This window comes from Aythya ferina (assembly GCF_964211825.1).
Source record: "Aythya ferina genome assembly, chromosome: 1".
Lineage (NCBI taxonomy): Eukaryota > Metazoa > Chordata > Aves > Anseriformes > Anatidae > Aythya > Aythya ferina.
This window is the reverse complement of record NC_140296.1, coordinates 106,547,960-106,570,827: the sequence shown is the minus strand read 5'-3', so window position 1 is coordinate 106,570,827 and position 22,868 is coordinate 106,547,960. Positions and strand designations below refer to the sequence as shown.

General features: G+C 36.3%; 1 protein-coding gene across 4 annotated transcripts in view; it reads left to right on the top strand.

The window, feature by feature from the left end:
• The window catches only part of ROBO1 (roundabout guidance receptor 1), a 737,333-nt gene that overhangs the window by 19,328 nt on the left and 695,137 nt on the right, over nt 1–22,868 (top strand). The window contains exon 1 of one of the 4 annotated variants that reach the window (XM_084506316.1): nt 13,565–13,886. The exons of the other annotated variants lie outside the window; for them this stretch is intronic. The gene's annotated coding sequence lies outside the window, so the exon portion shown is untranslated. Of the gene's footprint in view, nt 1–13,564; nt 13,887–22,868 lie in introns of those variants that run through there. 4 annotated transcript variants of the gene reach the window in all.

Below are 22,868 nucleotides of genomic sequence, written 5' to 3'. Positions count from 1 at the left end.
AAGTGCATATTTTCCTTTCTTATTGTGCATTAGTTCATATCACATGGAGTTTTTGCAGTGCCTCAACTTGATTCTGTTCAGCTGAAACTAAGATTTAGATTTGGAAGATTTAGCACACTCCAGCAGTGAAACTAATGTGCTCCAGCTGCAAATGGGCTGAAGGACCAGAGTAGAGCTAATCTGAAATAAAAAGGCTTAGAAGGTGTATGTTATGGACATGAGTTGTCAACATCAACTGTTTCCCTCTACAGGGTTGCTTCTATCCATCCATAACCCATCTGCTAATCTAGACAGAGTCTCCGAATTCTTGTGTGTTACTAATAATTTTTATTTAATGAATCTCTGTAAAGCATAAGACACTATTCTTACATGACTGTAGCAAGCACTTCCTATAGTACAGCACAAGGTATGTATATACATGTATTCAGTGAGATAGCCATTTATAACATCTTCATTGTTGTATAATATTAATAGGTTGTAAAGCCTTCAGGCATTGCATCCCTAAGCAGAAGCTTGTATCTGTGACTTGAGCCATCTCTTGCCCATCATTGACTGTTAAAGGCTTATCCTGAAGCTCATGTAGGTTATTATTCAATTCTACAATTCTTCTCATGGAAGAATGTTGGAGTTTGTATGAGCTAACAGCTCTGAAATTCATCCTGACTGAACTCAGACCCATTGTCCGAAGTATGAATTCCAACAAGAAGAATATCTCTTATCCTTAACTCTGGGCAACCAGAAACATTTAAGATTTAAAGTAGCTTGTGAGTGTGAATTGCAGTTTGTAGTAACTGTTTTGCAGGAATAAACTGAGTTGTGGCAAGGCTTTTATATTTGTGTATGCACAAGTTTTAAAACCCAAATGTATTTCATGCATACCTCTCAAAAGCAATTATTTTAGTTGCTGTGCTGTTCAACAGTGCTTCGCTTTTATGCATTTGATTAAAACTGAATCTCATGAGAATATTAACCTGCATGACAAAATCATCACATAATTTGGCAGAAGCATAGCACAGTTGACAGAATCTGCTTGGGGAGAGCCCCAGGACAGAGCTCGCATTGGGAATAAATTCACCTTTGACCACAAGCAAAAGCTATGTCTTTTGGACTCAGAATGAAAGCCTTGCTGTAAAACATTCCATCTGCTCTTAGACCAAGCAAATACTTGCTACAAGAGCACTGAAATCTGAGCTTTTCAGAAATGTATAATAAATTATACTATCAGTTATATCCGTAAAATGAAATTATTCAGCTACTCCCATACTCTGAAAAAGCTGATTGTACGCTTTACTTGATCTATGTAAAGGGTAACTTGGAGGTCTTCAGCAGTAGGAAAAGTGATTTCTCACGACTTCATCTCATGCTCTAGTTTAAGCTATAGTAGCTTCTCTGGTGTTGGATGTCCAGTTCAGGATAAGGCAAACGTTTAAAATGTAAATATCACCGTTTTCAAAGAACAAGAATTTCCAAAAGACTCTGCTTCCACCGCAGCTCTGGTTTCCTAGGGATGATGAATATATTTAACTTACTACTATTTTGAGGTTTTAATATAATGATTTTCTATATTTTTATTGCACTTTTTTTTTTTTTTTTTCCTGAGTCATTTTACAGATATGCTTGCTTAGGGTGATTGGTGCTTTATATGTTTGCTTAGGTGTGTTTGGTGGTTTTTGCTTCTCCTATTCCAGTGAATAGGGAAAGCGAGGACCAGATAAAGGAAAGCTAAACTGCTCTTAAAAGGAATATGGGATTCCACTTTCATATATTTCAGATCTCTAGTACATATTCTGCTCACAAACTTCATTTTTGACTTTGAATTGTGTTAGCAGAGACATGATAATTTCTCTTAGCCTTTTGCAAGACCACTTATATAAACAACAACAACAAAAAAAACACTTTGGCTGCAAAGCATGCCAGAATCAAAAAGCTGAATATCTGGGGGGGTTGTACGGAATGAATGAATCTAAAAATAATCCCCAGTTAATCTTTATCTATTCACAACCTAAATGGGTACATCCCAGGAGAAAGCTGGTTTATGTAACAGAGCCTGAGAACTGTCCCTAGAGTATGTATATTAAGGACACGTGGTTTGTATTTCATGTTTAGTTTAATCAGGATGTTAAATAGTGCAATTTAAGATAAAAAATACACAAGATTTTTTTTTTATTATTCAGAGAAATTTTTGGAATGCCATTATACCTCTCAATAACTCATCAATAAGTTAGTTTTTCAATGTTTATAAAAAAAAAAAAAAAGTAACAAAATAGCAAATGAAACTTGATCATGATTTCTGAAATTCTTTTATACCCATCTATAAAATTTTGGATGATTAGTTTACTGAAACTATGGGACCATGACAAGATTAAAAGCAAGCAAAAAAAAAAAAAAAAAAAGCGAGGTAGCAAGATTAATTTGACTAAATGGTTGTTCTGCGGAGTCCACTTGACATATTACAGTAATATTTATTACAAATATTAGAGTAATTATTTCCTAGAAATATTATTATTCCTAACACTTTAGCATTTCTATCTTACATCCATAACTAAAGTGTATTTGTTTCTCTTTGTGACCTTTATGGGAATTACAAAAACTATACCTTTCTGAAATTAATCTAAAGAAATAAGTAGCTGAGTAGCTTTAGGAAGCATTCACTGCAATAAGAGCAATATGTATTTATTCTCACTGAATTTTTGAAACAATGCAGGATTTTTTTTGGTTATAAGCAAGAACTCTTAGTAGAAAATCAGCTAGAAGTATGTTAAGACTCACTTTGGAAAATAAAAATCACAAACTAATTAAAAAAAATATTTAAATTAGGATGTAAATTAAAAAAAAAAAAGAATTAGGATGTAAAAATGAAGACTGGTGCTTGTATTCATGAAGAAGAGAATTTTCATATAAATGGGGAAACTTAATACTAAGTAAGTATCTAAGGTAATGCTGGGGAAAAAATCCTTTACCACTGACTATTTCTTTTTAAACAAATAAACAAAACTGAAGAGAATAACTGCCTTGCCTCTTTATTGCCAAGAAGATTTAGTTTATCGCTTTTGTTTGGAAAAAAAAAAATATATACTTTTCAATGTATTTTTTTTCCTTATATTCTATATAATATATAATATATAATTCCATATATATTCCTATATATTTTTAATGCAGCTGAATTGCTGATATGACTAGTACAAAATAAGGTTTGGTATTCAGTTTCTTCTGCTAACCTATTTTTCATAAGTCATTCTTTCTGGGACCCCAGGACTTTGATGGACCCCACTGTTTGGACAAAAAAAACAAACATAATGAAAAATGTATTCCACATATCCCCTATGGACTCCACAGCTCAATCAATTGAAGAGAACAGAGGCATAAATCACAGATACTACAAAATTATCCTTATAAATAGGATTCAGGTTTAAAAAAAAAAAAAAAAAAAGGCTTCAGAAGGACTTGCACTTATAGCACTTTATCCCCAGCTCTGGCAAAGAGGATGTGATCATTTTCTATAGCACCACATTATAGCCTGGATGATCCACACCTGTATGACATCAAATAGTGCAGATGCTGTATCTAGCTAGCATAGGACAAAATTAATGTCTAAGTTAATCAATTATTTCTTAATTTCGGTTCTAATTGACTGAAAAAAAACATAAACATTGTCAACGACAATTTCACAAACCTGTTAATGAGGGAATAAGGGAAATAGAGGAAGTAATAAGGTTATGAAAGAAATGGGGAAAATTCATATTTTTCTAATTAACAGTTTGTATGTAGAACTTTGTATACATAACTCGTATGCATAACTTGTGTAGAAACACAAGTTTTATTGTATTTTTTTATATGGTAGAAATTTATTGTATTATATTGTAGAAACAATATAATCTTGTTTCTGCAGAAAAAAATCACTTTGATCTTTAGTGGTTATAATATATAGAAAAATAGCTAACCACCATTTTTTTTTTTTAAGCAACAACAACAGAAAACTTGTTTTAAGATTATCTCTGTGCTTGCAGAAGATTTATCTAAGTAGCAAAATGAAGTCTTAATTTTGAGAGTAGACAAACAAACTGTTGTTGACTAAGACAATAAATGTTAAGAAACTTTAAAAATATTTATGTAATTTGTTCATTAAATTTGTTCCTCTACAGTCAGCATGTAATTGATCTATTTAGAGAACAGTAGTAATATTGCTTGTCGTGGTCATGAATTAACTGTAAATGGAGTAAAAGTGATAATTTTATAACTACATTAGGTGTTATATGCTGTTTGAAAACACAGCGCAGCATCTGACAGTGACTCCTGATCCTGATCTTAATGTTTGGTAGATAGATCTAATTTCTCTTTAGTCATGAACGTGAAAAGTATTTCAGGTTAAAAGAGAAGACAAGAGGGTCCTAAAGATATTGACGCTTATTAGAGATTTGTTAAAATATTAAAATTCTACTATTTTTAATCATAAACCTGTACATTGTCTAAATTTTTACAAAAAGGTTAAAAAAAAAAAAACTTAAAACTTTTAAATTTTAATATTTGTATTTTGAAGCTGTTCTGTTCTGCATTAGCAACATGAAGTTTCATCTGCCCTGTTTCATGAAGGTTTTAAGTCCTTGTGGTGTGTGTAAGTCACACTTGTTGATGTCATAGCAGATCGCATTTCTAATTCAACAACTAAAATCATATGATTCTTGAGCACAACTGTGACGTGTATCGTGGGAATCATAGTTTCTCTATAATCTCAAACAACAAGAAAGAGTTCAATGCCAAGAGTTCCCTTGGGATCAGATCCCTTATAATAAGAATAGCATTCCAGCAATGTTTCAGGTTTTTGCCAAATGTAGGTGAAGATTTCGTGTACTAACATATTTCAAATGTTGTTAGAGGCTATGGTCATAAAAGGCACCTGAAATACACAGTTTCATTTTCTGTGTAAAATCTGGGTTGCTCTTATCATGGTTCAGGTGCTGTCATGTCAGATAACAATGGTTTTGAAACCTGCAGTCTCTTAAGGTTGCAAAGGTTTTGCAAAGACTTCAGTACCAATAAAAAAAATAAATAAAAAAAAAGAGCTCAAACAACCCTCCCTTCTCTTCCTAATCAAAATCTGATACTAATATGGACAATAGTATTCTGTAAATCAGTTGGCCACATTTCTAAATCCCCACTGAAGCCTTTGTAGTTTGGTGACCCCCACTAAGATGAAAGCTAACCATCATTATGTGGCTCTGATTAAGGAATACTGTGTCCTAGTTCAACTGGTCAAAACTCCATTACAGGATATTTGTGTAAAGATAGTATTGCTTTGTCCCTGCTGTCATTCATAAAAAAAATAGATATTTAATGTGGACCTGGGGGTGGTTGTTGTCAGACAGCTGAATCTGAGCCAGCAGTGTGCCCAGGTGGCCAAGAAGACCAATAGCATCCTGGGCCGCATCTAAAGTAGTGCAGCCAGCAGCATTGGGGAAGTTATTGCCCCTTTGTACATGGCACTGGTGAGACAGCACCTAGAATATTGAGTTCAGTTTTGGGCCCCTCACTACAAGGGGCAATGAGTGCTCATGCATGTACAAAGAAGAGCAATGGAGCTGGTGAAAGGACACAAGACTTATGGGAAGTGGCTCAGGGAAATGGGGCAGTTCAGTCTGGAGAAGAGGAGGCTGAGGGGAGACTTCATCACTCTCTCTGTAACTATCTGAGAGGAGGTTGCAGTAAGGAGGGTGTCAGTCTCTTTGTGAGACTGTGACAAAATGAGAGGATGCAAGGAAAGATCCTCAAGTTGTCTCAAGGGAGGTCTAGATTGGATGTTAGGAAGAATTTCTTCATGGGAAGAGTTGTTAAACATCACAGTTTGCTGCCCAGGGAAGTGGTGGAGTCCCCATTCCTGCAGGTATTAAGAGATGTGAATGTGGCATGAAGGGGTGTGGTATAGCAATGGGACTCGGTAGGTCAGGCTGATAATTGGATTTGGTGATCTTGAAGGTCTTTTCCAACCTAGATCATTCTATAGTTAATAGTAGAGATGTTCTTTTCAAGTATGAAACTGTGGAACAGTTTTCTGGGAAAAGTCCTGACATTTTCTCTCCAGTACAGAATATTTACAGTGCTAATGGAAATGTCTGAAGCACAATTAAAATCAGGAGTAGTTCCTCTTGGGTGCACAGACCCTAAACAACATATATTTATGTTAAACATAAATATTTAAACATTTTAAATATACTAAATATTTGAACACTCTGTAGTTGTATTTTTTTTCTTTCTCAGCTACATTGCACTTAGAACTGGAATAGAAAATAAAGACACAGTGAAACCAGTTCTAGTGGTAATTTACCATCTTTAGTTATCCAAACACAATAATGCTGAAATTTCTTTCCCCTAGAGAGTTTACTTATATTAAGCATAGTGCGTTACTGTAATTTTAAAACAAAATTTTTCAAAGTCATACAACTTGTGCTTTGCAGATATTGCTGACGGGTTGGTCTCTTGGCTTCCTGTAGTGCTGTGGCTGATGGAGTGTCTCCACTTTTAGTCATGCTGGAAGAAAACAGTCTTTCAGTGGGTGGCTTAATTATGAATTGAAGGATTAATGTGAAAAACGTGTCTATTTATATTTCTAATTTACCTTTGCTGCTGGAAGAATTCAACATATATATTCAACATCAATGTAGTGACTGAATTCTGGATGGGAAGGGTGGTTGTTTTTCACAGTCGTATAAAAATACCTATAGTTTTTTAAATTATTATTTTGTTATAGCTATATTTGAAGCATAATACTAGCATAATTGCTCTCAATTGTTTCAAGTGTTTGAAACAGTCTTTTTTTCTCTGATGGTACTAATGAAATGATCCTTCTGTAAGACTGACCTGAACTTTTTGTTTTGTGCTGTCATTTATTTTTGGAAGGAGTATTCAAAAGTTTGCACTGTAATATATTCTATGTGTTTGACAGACCATAAACTTCATTGCTTCCTAGAGATCTGCTTGCTCTTTCAAACTAGTTTAGTTATAGTATATGTTGTGCTTTTCTTTCCATCCAAGCACGTGAACTGTGGAATGCAGTAAACTCCTACAGCTAGAAATTTCAGGTGAAGCATGGGTGTGAGGCTTGGAGAGAAAATGAAGAAAGTTTGCTGAGAAGGCACTGTCAATAATTCTAGCTCTTAGCTTTATCTGACACTGTGTATGACAAACTCCAAGTTGCTTTGAGACGAAACCCAGTACAGCAGTAGATGGGGTGTCAATTTGTGGATGCTAACACCACTTCAGACTTGAGTGTCTTTTCTGCTTGTTCCTGAATTTCTCTTACCCTTTCCACTGATATGAATGTTCCTGTTGTAAATAATCTATTTTTTAACAATATAATCTTTTTATATATATATTAAGGTTCTTGTCCCATGATAGTATTAATAATAATAATAAATAAATAAAAATAAACAATTTCTTGGAATTTAAAATAAATTCCTGGCCTTTTTAGGCTCATTGTGGATCTAGGCCTTGACCCAGAATTAGTTAACATGTAGAAAATTCAAAGCATTCACTGATTTCAGTGAGGTCATCAAAGCTATGTATATGTTGAGTTCTGGCCTTTCCATGAAGGTGGAGATCATTATTAACATAGGCTTTCTGCTGTTTACCTTAAGAATTTTCTCACAAGATTGCTCATTAATTTCAGTGAAATCAAATATTAATTTTATGAGTATAGGGCTCACAGTCTTGCCAGAGTGATTTAGAAATGCACATCTACTGATCTCTGTACATCAGACATCATGGGTCTGAAGTACGATATTTCTTTTCCTTGACTTCATACGTAATTTAGATTAACAAATTCTAGATGGCTTAAAGATTTCAGTAGCTACAAGTTCAAGAAATTATTTCTCTCTTGAAAGAAAGACTCCATGCTTTTTCAGTTCTTCTTGCATTTTACTCAGTTTACTCAGTTTAACTTCTTTTGCTTGTTTAATTTCTTAAAATATGGTTGCCCTCACATCAATGAGAGCACACCTTGAAGTAGTGAGAATGTGCTTAATAAATGTCTGATGCAATTTTCAGTCCTTGCAGTCTGTGCAATATTTCTTGAAATAGTTTAATAGTCTGATTATCAATTTAAGAATTTAGAGGTTATTTAAAGGATACATGTTATTCTGTGAAAAACAAAAGTTAATGTTTGAGCCACTGGTAATATGACAATTTTATATACTGACCTTTGTAAGGCACACAGCAAATATTCTATCTTTGACCCCAAAAATCAATCAGGCAGTTATTTTTTTATATATTTTTTTATTTTTTTCTGAAAAATAATCTTCAATAATAAGTTAAATTCTCCTTTTCATTTTTGCAACAATGTGTATACAGAAAGTGTCAGATATCACGGGGTGTTACTTTTCTCTGTTTATCTGGTAGATATTACATAATCAGGATGCATTTTTATAACAAGCTATGTCAAGGAGTGATCTGTCATTTCCACAAGCCACAGTGTTGTTCTTAGTCTTCTTAGTAAAAATGTTGGCTTTACCATGGATAAGTATTATGTTTTGATCATATTTCATTGAATGAAGTTTATTTTAAGGTTGCTTCAATGCTAATATTATTTTTATTTGATTGTAAAAATAGCATATGCTTAAAGATTAAAAGCTACAGGTAAGGTGTACTAGGTTATCATGAGTTTGCAGGTGCCAGGAAGAAGCTGAGTTAGGTTAGTGAAGTTAATTCTTTGTATTCATTGTAACATCTGGGTTTAAAATACAATTATTTAGATCTTTTTGCTACTTCCTTCTAATTGACTAAATAAATGTTTCTATAATATAACTTTAAAACTCATTTATGGAGCTATTAAAATCTTCTTTAAATAAATAACAAAAGCATTTTGGTAGAAAATCCATCAGGAATATAGGTTTAGATGTCTCTAGACTGCCATAGACTATATTTTCTCCCTGTGGTTTGCTTGCTTAGGTCTCACATTAGGCAGGAGTCTCAGGATGGAGGAACACTGATTGCTACAGTGACTGATGAATGATTGCATAGCTCTAATGGGACAAATAGAAAGAAGAAATGAAAGGGTGGAAAGACATCCCATCATGCCTAGTTAGAACAGTACCCTGTACACTAATGTTATACTTTATGGTTATTTATCCCCTGGCACTATTTAACACTACCAATTTTGAAGATAAATGTAGTAAAAGCATTTTTATCCTGCTGCTATGAAAATGTGCTTTTAATAGATTTAGGTTTTCTCGGGTCATAAGAAAGAAACAGAAAGATCTTGCAGCTTTCTAAAGGACTGTATTATATACAGAGTTTAAAATGTCATAAAGCAGCTTGAAACACTATGGGGAGTCTGTGCAGTAATTGGAAAAATGTTTCCTACTAATGTTTGGATTGCATTAGTGTGAGCCGTTGGCGTACATTTCATGACAATAAACATGTCTTTGCTTAATTGTAATTATAGCTTACAAAAAGGCTTAAAGAAAAAGGAAGTGAGAAAGGTACTTTGGTGAATATGGGTAATGACATCTTAATGCACTTAAGGCACAAGACAGCACTTCTAAAGACTAACTCTAGCTTCCACGCACTGCTAATAGACCAGCTCTACAGTTTTATTTAATAAAAGTTATCAAGGCAGGGGAATTTGTTAGGATCCCTCTGTACAACTCACTCTCAGCACAGATTAACAACTGGCATGGTTGTCATTCTGTGTTTTTTAGATTAAATTCCTGTTAACAATGAAAGCAGATTCTGATCACTATTCAGTGCTGAGCCATACCAGATTCTTGCTTGTGTTGTCCATGTGTGCCCACTCCTGTAGTAAGTTTGAATTCTCATAGCAAAAGACAGAAGAATCAAAATCCCCCATCTTTTGAAATTTCACTTGACAAGAAAAATCCAAGTTTAGATCTAGGAACTGTAACTCATACCTGCACTGTAGCTCACTGTGAATGTAAAGCTGAGCTTCTCTGTGCAGCTTTGGACATTGTGCAAATACCTAACCTCTTCATGTATTTAGAATTCCAGTTTTAGGCAACTTTTGATCAACTGAAATTACAAAGTTTAAATTCTGAATCATAAGTATTCAGGAAATCTTCTAAATATTTAGGTATTTATAATCCTGTTGTCACATGCTTACTGAAGGATTAACATATTTAGAACTGGAATTGTTTCTTGTTAGGATAGCTTATGGTTGATTATTATTTGATCAAATGCATATATAGTTCCATTTATATATCAGGAGCTCTTTAATTACAGTAGTGTACCAACAAAATACCTAACTTATTTCAAGTCCCATTTATTTTAAGTCCTATTGATATAGTTTTGAGATGTAGATGATTCTCTAGGGTCCTAAATGTCCTTTTCCATTGTTTTGGATACTACTGAATCCAAGCTGCAGTCTGGAGTTCTGTTGGATACCTGTTCTTTGACAGATCTCTGGAGGTGGTAATAGAGTGGCATCTTTGCCAATGACTTAAGGACTCTTCAAGGAAGAGCAGCAAAACTGGAGAAAGGAATTGTTTACATCTCCATCAACAGTCTTTCAGATGTTTCTTTGGTGTTTAAAACACTGTACTTTCCTTTACTGTATTATGTTAAGACTTTTCCTAAAAGAGGAACTTTGTCATGTGACCCTTCCGGTCACAGCTTTCATTGATATACCACATACCATATTCAACCATTTGGAGAGCTATGTTCTTCTGAGTGTATCCTGTGGGGGACCAGGAAGTTGCAGAGAGTGGTTGAATGCAACATGAATCCTTTTCTGCATCAGAAAGACACTAAGAGAACAGATCAATAAAGATATGGCTACAGATGGAACATATATCTAGCAGAGGACACCTATGGATGCCAGAAGGCAATTGCTGACTCCCCTTCAGCAGCTCTTCAACACCATGCTGTCTATCCCTCTGAAAGAATCCCTGCAAGAGGGGACTTTGCCCTTGACCTTGGTAACCAGCGACATTCCTCAAAGGTGGAAATAACACCTAAGAGACCTGATACTCCTGTACACATCTGAAGCTCAGTATTAGTGATTATATGCTGTTCAAGACACTAGGAAATAAAGGTGATAGTGGACACAGTTAAGTGGTGTGTTGTGAAACATATCAGGAACCGTTATACTGTCTCTTATATTGAATACTTGCATGTATAAATATACATGTCACTGGCTCGAAGAAGATTTTCACCAAAAGGAATGTCAGTGTAGTACTAGCTTCAGAATAAGCACTTAATCCAAGTAGAATTTTATAAGTATCACCTTTGAATTATCAATGGCATCTTCAAAGCAATTTGTGCAGTTTATGCAAACTGGACATTTGTTTATGGTTTGACAGAATCATTTACTTCCCATTTAATCTTCACTTTTATCTCACTGAACATGTTAGTACTGCTTAAGATGAGTATGTTTTACTTTTTCTGGTTTTAATATTTTTGTAGATAACATTAAGAGATAGAGACTAAAGTTTCTGGAAATAAGTTAGATAATTCCACTTTGTATTTGTTCTTCCTCCAACTTCTTTCTTGAACCTATTGTCAAAATCTTGGAAGAAAAGCTGAATTCCATTTATTTATTCCCTACAAGCCAAGCTATTTGATCTATACAGCAAATAATCACTGTCTGGCTGACTTTAGTGAGCATCCATGTCAATTTGTCCAATGTTTTTCATGTACTGTAAAGTCTTTTTAAGGCATCTGGGACTTAAGTATGGGTGTACTAATACCAGTACCTGAGACAAACTCCTAAGAAATCATCTTCCTCACATGAGAAAACAAACCACTTGATATGTTCCATATAAAACCACTTGAATCATTGAGGCATGAGTTCCCAAAAGGGAGGACAAAATCAGGAAGCAAGTTCCTACAGCAAATCTAGGAAATAATCCCCCCCCCCCCCCTTCCACTTGGGATTTCCAAGAAAATCCCTTGCAACATTTGTTTGGAAGCATTCAGCAACATCATAAAACCCAGTAAACCCACCCTCCATATTTCAAGTAAATGGAAATATTTTACATTCTACATGACCACTTCAGCAAGTTTCTAGAAAACATTGTATGCATGAATTATTAATCTACAGGATTCATAGCTTGGTTCTTTTTCCTAATATTCATTGGAAATCAGACACCATGGGCGTAGACATGTAATATTTGAATGCAAAGAGAGGTTGCTATCGTTCTATAACTCAGGACATTAGTTTGGTGTCATCTCTTCATGTATCATGTTTCAGTTGCAGGGTAAAAAGGTCTTTATTGTTGGCATCAAAGGATGAATGAAACTATTCCACAGAAACATACAGTAAGAACTCTGTATGTTGATATTAGCCTTCAATCAGTGCCTCCAAAACACTACTTCTATGGGTTTTCAGCTAAATATTCATCTTACCCCTGTTTATGTGAGCTGAACAGACTGCACTTGAATATTTAGGCCACACTTTTTCTGAGAACTTCATTCATAATGATTATTTGTTCTGCTTGACTGGCAGTTTGTGGTTGGGCAATTCGTTAAGATTAATTGAATTCTGAAGGGAGTAAAAAAAATAAATAAATCCTTGGACATGAATGTGAACTGATGTAACGTACAGGTTTATAATCTTCAGAGTATACAATAATATACTGTTTTTTAAAACAAGAAAGGTAATTTCAAGTTTGAAATAACAAAGTTAAAAATTACATCAGAATCAAAAATAGCATCTTTTTCTTCCTCATTAGCAATCATGATTGTTAAATCGATAGTGGGCATGAGAACTGACACAAAAACCTGCATCACTACTGAAGCAGACAGGATATTGACATTTAAACAAATGTTTTAAATACTGTGTTTACCCTTCTAATTTTAATATTAAAACCAGGTGGAAGGGCTTGTCTTTATTAGTCATATTAATCCTGTATTAACAACAAACTTACAGTGGTTCTTTTTTGCTATTTTCTGTATGAAAGATAATCAGTGAAACCTATCAAATCCTCATTTTCTTTCAAAGGATTGATTGAAATCTCTGTAACATTTGGGACTCTGGGAGATGTTTCTATTGATCTCAGTTGCCATGAGCATGGATAATGGCCAAAGTAACCCAAAGAAAGTCACCTGCCATGATCTCTTCATCCTAATGATTCATGTCTGAAACTTTTCAGTAGTAGTTTTGAATTTTTCAGGAAAGAAGGAGTTACGTTGCATGGAAACTTGAAAGTGTAGCCTGTTGAGCTATGCCATTTAGCTTTCAGTTGTGTAGTTTGGGCTCCGTTACTAAAGCAGCTCTGGCAGAGTGAATGTAACCACAGCCTAGCTGAAAGGCAGCATACCTGGCTTCCCTGATGTGTTTCTTCTGGAGCAGAGCACCATAGCACCACCCAATGGAAACTGCTCCATTTTGTTGAGGATGCTTTTGCAGATGATGAGCCACAGGAACCATAGTTAATCAAGTTTCTCTATAGTTCAGGTACTTAATAATAAGGCAGCTGTGGTACACAGCTGTTAGTCATAGAGGTGATTCATGGTCTTCTCCCTATTCTGGAATGAGTGCTGGGCTACTATGGTATGGGAGCCTGTCTTGTTTTTCTCCTACCCTTTCTGCTTTTTCTTTCTGCTATTCCTGGGGAAGCGTTCGTTGGAGTACTTTCAACTGATGCGACTGAGTGTTCTTGTTGCAAACCAGGCTCATGAAAGATGGGATAATTCCTTCAAACAGAGAAAATGGAACATTTGTTAATGGCTATATCTATTCCAAAGGCACTGTTGGAGGCAAACCCAAGAGCAACAATGTCCCTGCATCTGTGAGAACCTGAACAGTAGACAGTGTCTACTCTTGTTTGTATGTGGACCCCTAACCCACAAACTTGCTTTCAAGTGAGCTCCTTGGAGTGAGCACTTTGTGCAACTGGTGTACTGTATCTACTCTGTGATTCCTCAGCTACTCCAAGTGGGTAAGCTGCCAAGTTTCAGTGCTGCTGTGCATTCTCAAACACCAATATTTAGTTATCTGAAGGAATTTAATGTGGAATATGCAAGTGTCAATGGACAAGAGAGGTCAATAATTAGTTGTGCTGGTGTTTCAAGGTTCTTTTTTTCTTTTTTCTTTTTTTTTTTTTTTTTTTGATGAAAGACTTAAAGTCCCTTCATAGATTAACCATTATCAGTTTTCTCACATGCTTTTCTTTGTTTGGCCCTAACTTTCTATTTACCTTTTCCTTTTAATTTTTGTTTTATTTTGATTAAAGTTGTGCAAGACCCTGGATTTCAAAGCACAGGAGTCATCCTGTTAATATCAGTACAGCTAATGAGACCTGAAAACTATTAAGTGTGTACTGCATGATATATTATTTTTGTAGTATAATTAACCTTCAGTGGGATTGGGCAGCTACCTGTGTTGCATTTTGTGATTCTCTGTGACTTACTGAAATATTAAGGATGCACAAGCATGTTTGTGGTGACATTAATGTGTTTTTGTCCTTTCTCTTCTGCCTCATAAAACATATGGATCTTTAACTTATCTTTATGCTATGTTAATATCCTTGAAAGTTTGTACCGCCTCAGAGAAGGACGTACTGACAAAAATTATGTTCTGCCTATGTAATCTGAGCTAAAGGTATTTATATAGGTATGATTTATTATGAGGAGCTTTTTAGAGTTGGTGGTTTGGAAGTGTGTGATTCATTGAGCATTTTATCTATTTTGTGAAGATGCTGGGGGAGTATTTTTTCTTCTCTAACGTCAGTTGCACTGAACGTGGCTTTACCCAACTTGAGACACCTAGATTTGCAAGAGCACTTGTTAATTTATATGAATAAACAGAATGGAAGTAATTTGAAATCTCTACTTGTAAAATTGCCATGTTCAACAGAACACACATTTTAGCTGAGCACTTGAAAAATAATTAAACAGAAGGGAAAGAAAAGAAAATACTTCTAGAATCACTTTGGTCTCTCTCTCTCATTTTTTCTTTAGCCATTTTCAAGTTTTTCTACATGCAACTTTTATTACTCTAAACTCTAGAGGTGCTGTGAGGGCAAGTTTTGCACTAAAGAGCTCCCTGGGAGACAAAGTAAGGGAGGGGTTTGACTGGTGTTTCGTGCGAACATGTACAGTTACTCTTTTTAGTTCTTGTTATGTTCTTGATGTAAAGCTGGCAGAAAAGTAACAGTCCTTAGGTTATAATTAGATATTGGGTAAGAATAGGGCCAACAATAACAACCTGAAGGCTAAAAAAGGGAGTATCTTCTGTGACAGTGACCTCTTCTTCAGCATTTTTAATTATGTACTTGTAAAAACGCTGTACAGTGTTTTTAATTACGTGTGGGCAAAACAGTCTCAGTCCTGTGACATTCTGCTTAATTTACTGCCACTTAAAGCAAACTTTTAATGACCTATCTGTGTGTCAATAGAAAACAACAAACAAACAAACAAAGCGTAAACCCTTCAGCAACATCAGGCGAATACCTCTCTTCCCCCTCCTGCCAGGCCCTGCCATGGACCCTGAGGCCTGCTCAGGCCCCAGCACTGTCAGGCAAGTGGGAACTGACCGTAGATGTTTCCTTCCGTTGGTCCTGCTGGCTGTAAGTGCCAGCAGCTTTCCTTTTCTTCCCTTCCAATGGCTACAAAATGGAGCACAGGAAGTTGCACACCAACATGTGAAAGAACTTCTTCACAATGAGGGTGACGGAGCACTGGAACAGGCTGCCCATGGAGGTTGTGGGGTCTCTTTCTCTGGAGATATTCAAGGCCCATCTGGACGCCTACCTGGGCAACCTGCTCGAGAGAACCTGCTTTGGCAGGGGGGTTGGACCCGATGATCTCTCAAGGTCCCTTCCAACTCCATCAATTCTGTGATTCAAATGCTGAGCTAACTGCATGAGCTAACTGCGAGTGTCTTCACAAAACCTGAGTGATGATTTTGTGGTTGGGGAGAAACATTCTTGGCAGTTGTTATTTTTGTGGGGAACATGATAGAAAACCAAGAAGTGTACCTAAACAAAATAACAGGAAGTGCACCTAAACAAAGCAGGAGCAGCTTTGGAGCCCCTTTGAGATACACACAGAATCACAGAATCACAGAATTTTCTAGGTTGGAAGAGACCTCAAGATCATCAAGTCCAACCTCTGACCTAACGCTAACAGTCCCCGCTAAACCATTTCCCGAAGCTCTACATCTAAACGGTAATGAAAGGCTGAAGGCAACAAGGCCACTACATCCACAAAGGTTTTACCAAGGCATGCAGAAGGAAAGTAGTCACAATGCACATTTAGCCATGGAAGTCTCCGCAGTTGCCAGCTAATAAATATTTATAGGCAAATGTTTCTGCCATTATTACATTTATTTTAAAACAAAGATCTCTGTGTGAAATTGAAACAATATTTCACCTGACTTGCTTGCAGTGCAGGGAAAAATGCGATTCTGACCTATTTAGATGATGAATTGCATCTACTTAAAGGATGATTATAATTAGTTGAATAAACATCTAGAAAGTAATGAGCTGTAAAGATACTACTATCCAACTTTCATGTATAGTGATGAAAGTAATGGAAATCATTGGTGTGCTGATTTACCAACTAAAATAATGGCTGTACAGGGAATCCCTGATTTAAAATGTGATAAAATACTTGTGCTTTGAAGATGCTTGTCTGCAAATTCGTGACAAGTTAGTCCAACCAATTATGAATTACAAATTGGTTCTTTTTTTTAAGTTCTTTGTAAACAGTATCTATCTTTCTGTGAATTTTTGAATATGCATTTCTGACTGCATCAAACATCAACAATCAGTTTGAATTTTTCTCATCATAATCTAATTGAGAAGCAGTGCTTACCTTCAAAAGAAATGATTTCAGTTTGTCTATAAAAGTGTTGCTCTTGGATTTGAGGATAGCTCTGAGAGATAAAGATTAAGCCTTGTTTTCTGTAGGCCTTTGGGGTTTGGTCTTTTGAGCTGTAGATGTGCTGCACCAGCAGTCAGTACTGCACCTCTCTGTGGATGTGTCCTTACACCAAAATGATGATTACACTGTGTTAAATGTAAATACTGTTTACTTGTTATTATGTGTGAATAGGTATATTTCTTATGAAACCTCGTTATTAGGTTCATGCTGTTGTATATTCTAATTCTTATGGAAGACTTTTTCTTGCATCTTTGATAAACAGCTTGTTCAGCACAGGATTATTTAGACATTAGAAACGGAGCTCTTCAGAATTTACTGTACTTACATGTGTCTCAGAACAGTTTACAGATTCATGCATGTCATATATGTCCATATTTCTTAGGGAGGAATATTTAAAATATATAAAAAATAGTTTTGTGTAAGAAATGAAGAGACAAAAAGGGAATCATGGCTTGACAAACATGTTTCAAGAGAAGATTTGGTTCCTGGATGAATATAGCAATTGCTTTTGTTTCAAGTCAGGAGTTGGGCTTGTATAAAAACATATTCACCAAGTGACATAAAACTGGTCTAAATAACGATTTTGCTGAATGAATAAAGTGTCAGGTTTTAAACAGTTATAGGTTGTGACAGTCAACATGCCAATACAAGGTAAATCAATAAGACTTTCATCTGCATGAAATGGGAGGTATAACCTAGTGGTTCATGGTGGTTTAACTATGTGCTAGCTGATGTAACTTTTATAAACAAGACCCTTAACCCCTTAACTGTTTTGGGTCTAACATGACGAGCAATATGTGGTAAGGAAAAAAGTACAACCATTAATTTGGAGTTTACTTTTAACTTTCAAAATAAGGTGCTTATACTTGATTATAGTAGTGTAAATATGGTATCAGGAGTGACTACCCATGCTGTGGTGGGATGAGAGACATTTTGGAGGCAATGCAAGCTGAGTTCCCATCTACCTGCTCTCTCTGTGTCCTGCCATCATAACTATTTCTTGGGTTGCTGTGTTCCAGACTAAGAAGATATTTAAGTAGTGTCTTTCTAAAGTGTTTTTGAAAAATGGGAAGTCCTTCATTTTCATAGCAGTCTCTAGCTTTAGAGGCAATCAGTCTCAGTGAATAGTCCTAACTTTGGTCATTCTTAAAACCTAAAGTTTTTTAATGCTCTTCCTGTCTGTGTTTCCTGTTCTTACCTCCTGTGGGCCAGGAGGCCATCCTGCTCTGGGATCAATTAAGTCTTCCCTGAATTACTTGTATTTTTTCCAAAATAGCACAGGAAGATCCACCTGCTGTATTCCAAAGAGGTAGTCTTCTAGCCCTTGGTTAGCCTACTTCCCCTTCAGCATGAGCGGACCCTGCCATTACAGTGGGGCCTCCTTTTGAACCATCTATTTAAATTTTAACTGCTTTCTAGAGTGTTCCCCTGGGTGTTGTAGGGAAAACTTTAATCTCATGGCTGTGCTGAGAGGCATGAAGGAGGCCTCATGGTAGTTCGCTTTGACAGGGAAATAGATTCTGTCTCACAAAAGAAGTTTGAATTTTACTCCCAGAGTCTCCGAGCAGTTCCTTAGCCTGGCTAAAAGACATGAGCAACACATTAAAAAATGAGTTAAAAAATAAAAACAAGAACCTAGTAGGAACTAGATTTCAGCTGATATCATAGATCTTTTCAAAATCTAAATTTTAAATCTGCCTGATAATTTTAGACACTAATGTTTTATTTCCATCTTGAAAATGCATTCACAAACTTATTTAAAAGCTTCTCACTGAAAACTTACTGGGATGTCCAGCTTGTCCTTGCTCTCAATCAATAACCACTCCTTTAATGACACGGTAGCCTGCTGACAAGAAACACACAGTGGAAATGTGTTTCTCTAAATCAGTCAAAGGGAATAAGCCTGGAGAAAGAATGGAAGCCAAGTTCCCCAGATCAATAACTGCTGTTGTATATCTGTCACCTCTGCTGGGCAGCAGGAAATGTGATTAAAACAGGTGGAGTTAGGGATGCTTTTGCAAGTTTCACACTTTTACTTGAAAATACTTAATGGAACTTCTTGGAGCACCTGGCTAGCGATCTTGACTTTATTTATGTGCTTTGAAAGTTACAGTAGACCTTGGCATTTTATTTTTTTTTTTCTCTCTGTGTACATCTGTGGATTGATTTCTTCCAAAGGAACTGAAGTGACTTGCATAAGAGGGGGCAGGAAAATTGCTGCTGCTGTAGCTTCTGGAAAAGCAAGCAAGTGCCCTGAGCAGCAGGTTGCCATTCCTATCTTCCAAGGGGAAGTGTGCTTCTGGAGCGCGCTGTCCTCCTGAAGCAGCTGAGCACCAGTGGTGTGGTGCTGGCTCTGAATATATGGCCGGGGAGAGCAGCAGGGAGAAAACAAAAGTCTTTCATTAATGTGTTTGGTGTGGCTTACCTAACTTGGCTGGATTTTTTAAATTTTAAACGTGCCTGTGATTTGTGCCATTCTTGGAGGTTGGAGGTCAGAGTACTCCAAGAGTTGGTGAATAGTAGGATGCTTAAACCAATTAAAAGCAATTGGGGGGGGGGGGGGTGTAAAATTGTGAAAGGTCTAGAAAACTGGATCTTTTCTATAGAGTAGCAACATAATTTTCATCTAAGGTGAACAGGTAGCATTCACTGTTTCACAGAGCTACGTTGCTTCATTGCTTAATGCAAACTGAGAATGTGCCTCTGGTATTCTGTACCTCTCTTCACTCAACAAGAGTAATTGTTTGGGAGAGAAACCTCGCTAGCAAAGGTGGGAGGACAGCAGTAGAGCATATTGGTCACTTAAAAATGACCTGCAAATCAGTTTGAAGTTTCTTGACAATACATGCTTAGTGGTTCCAGTAATAGCTATGCTTTCAGTACGTTATTATCCAGCCCTGCCAGGATCACTACTTCTGCTCATAGACTGACGTCACGTCAGCTCTGCTGGATCATGAAGCAGGCTAATAGGTAAGTGTCTTTCACTGAATGACAGAGTTTGGCAATGTGTTTACTTTTAACTGAGTGAAATATTTCTAAAAAGCTTTTTGAGCAAACGGTACTTCATGGAAAACTAAGACATTTTATTTTTTGGCCATATTGCGAAGGCTTAAATACCTGCCTTCTCGTCTGTGGCCTGCCGAACAAGTAGATTAGCAGGAACTTCAGTAAAGTCATATAACTTACAGCTAGAAAAGAAGGTATCTATGGGGGAAGTGAGCTTTGTTTGAAGAGGCTAAGACTTTTCAGTACAATAGGATCAAATTGAACTATTCAGAATGAGTCTGAGAATCCGGTTGGCCAGATACATGTGAAAACATTTCCAAGAAAGATGAATGTAGAAGAAAAGCAGTAAGATGATCTCAGAAAGAGAATTTTGAAGTAGAGTGAGGTAACTAGACAGTTTACTCCTGAGATGAGAGATGCCAGGTGCCAGCTGTCTTTGAATATGCAGACAGACCTAAATAAACTCTTCTCTGTGACAGCATGGGACACTTCTTTAAACATCTGGAGAATCTTTCCAGCGATAGAGGTGTCAACGCAGGAGTAAGAGTAGCCTTTTTATTAATATCTTCTATCTGCTTATAGTTCACTTTCTCTATCAACAGCTATTGGAATGTGCTGTGCCATGAGCAAAGACTGCTTCCACTTTCTTTGAAAGTGACTTGTCTGTCTTTTTAAACCTTTGGAATAGGACACGCTGTGCATCTGAATTATTAGCAAATACACTGTCACAAATGAAGTCTGTATTTGCAAAAGTAATATTTTAAATCCTAGTGCTGGTAAGATCTATCATTTTAGACTCACACTGAGGGTTTTACATCTGCACACATGAATTCCCATTCCTACAAGAAATATCAGTCTCACTTTAAAAAAAAAAAGTCACTAGTCAAGTAAACAGTGATGAGATTGGCATGAGCCATAGTACCAGCTCTTTATGAAGAGAAATACATTATTCAGTAGAGAAGAATGTTAATATTAATTTGGATTTTTCAATTTGTCTGTAAAGCTATATTCAAACCCTGTGTGTGGGTATTGAGGTTGAGAAATGCCTATTATGTGTCCTTAAATAACAATTTGTTACATGTACATAGAATGATGCTTTTGTACACATACTGAGTTCCATACATAAAATATGAAACTATTACAAAAATATAGTGGCCAGCTTTACAGAGCTGAATTGCCTTATAATTCTAAAATTCAACAAAATGACCTAGGGCATGCTATAAAAAACTTAATTTAGGAAAATGTGTATGTGAAAGTGATTTGATAGAAAATGGTAATTATTTTCTTCCATACTGCTATAACCAAATCAGTAGGAGATGGATTTTGTTTTTATTCTCAGTACAAAGTGTTTAAAAAAAAATAAATCTGTTGTCAGCTGCAACCTTGTCTGCAGAGTCCCAGCCTAAAGCAAGATTTTTACAGTCAAGTTTTAAATCCCTTGATGTATCTGTGTTTGTAATGGAAATGCTAACATAACCTTAGCTGTTACAGGGCAAACAATATTGCAATAATAAATAATGAATAAAGTGGTTTAATAATTTGAAGCAAATCATGTCATAGGCTTGGCAAGATTTTATGACTAAATTATATGGGCAGGAACCCATCAACAGACATGCTGCATAAATACCATAAACAGATGTAGTAAGGATGTGTGTTCATGCAGATGAAACTACGGTTTTCATGATCTAAGGGATAAGATGCCGTATGAGACTGTACAAAATTGGTTAGAAGCCTTAGGCGAATCAAAAGCCAGAACAAATAATCAATGGGGCAATTTTTAATCAATGGCTATTATCTGTAGTACTAATGATTTATGCTATACAGTGGCTCACTGAATCTGCTGGGCTTCTGAATATGGATGTTTTGGTTAATGATCCATTATGTGGCCTATTGGTAACACTTCTTGCTTTTTAATTGCAAAATGTAATATAAACATATATATATGTATATATATTTAGTGCCACACATAGCCTAATTGAATGTTTTTCTCTTTATAGCTTAAAGAGCCATGGGGATTTCCCTGGCACAGTATGGGTCTGGTTCAGCTAGGCTCGTATCTTTTTCTGACAGTGCCTACTGTATACTTCTAAAAGGAAAGGATGCAACAAATCACCAAATAGGAAAGGGCCAATTAATTTATTCTATCCTGATCTAAGATACCAAGAGCTGCTCTCTGGAGTTACAGCTTTCATCAGAACTTGAAGGGCATCTGTTTCCCATCAAGTGGTTTATCCTCTGTTACTGCATTTTTTCTTTCTTTTTTTTCTTAGATCAAGAACAGCACAGGATGACAGGATGAGGGTGATGACCACAGGTGTGGGCTATTTCTTGCATTTTAAAGCTATGAAGGAGCATGCTTATGACTGTCTTGAAGTTGAAGAACTGGCAGGATGCAGGAGGTGGCCCTAGCTTGGCGTACTACAGGTGCAGCTGCTCCTGCACAAAGCAGGGGATAGGAGCAAAAGACCAGCACCCACCTCAGGAAGGGTGTTTGCTTTAGGAGGTTTGCTCAAAGGGGTAGAAAATACTCTAGGTGACAATTCAGTATTAGGGAGACTTTAGATAAATGCAAGTCCTTTCTTTGTGCAAGTGGCTGTGTGATGTGGGCAATAGCAGGTAGTGATTTTGGAAGGATTTTGCTGCTTCTAGGTTCCTCTGAGCAAATGAGATATTTTAGGAGGAGGTTTAAAAGGTCAAAAACTTTTTTTTATTTCTGCCCATGGGACTCAGTTTTAAGGGCTTGTGTCATATCGGGCATTCAGAAATGCCCTGGCAGTGTTCAGCAGCTCTTTTCAAATTCCTAGCATGATTTTCTTGTGATATACATGCACAAGCAATTCATTATGCTAGTGTTAACACATTGATCTTGCAGCTATCTGACACTTCTGCTGACTGTATTGATGGCTGCAGGGTTGTCAGGCTGCTGTGTGCTCAGAAATGAAGCCAGCAGGAGAACGATCAGGCAGATCTCTGTAAAGCTAGGGTAAGACTGCCTGAGGTCAATTTGTGAAACAGCCTTCATCTAGGAG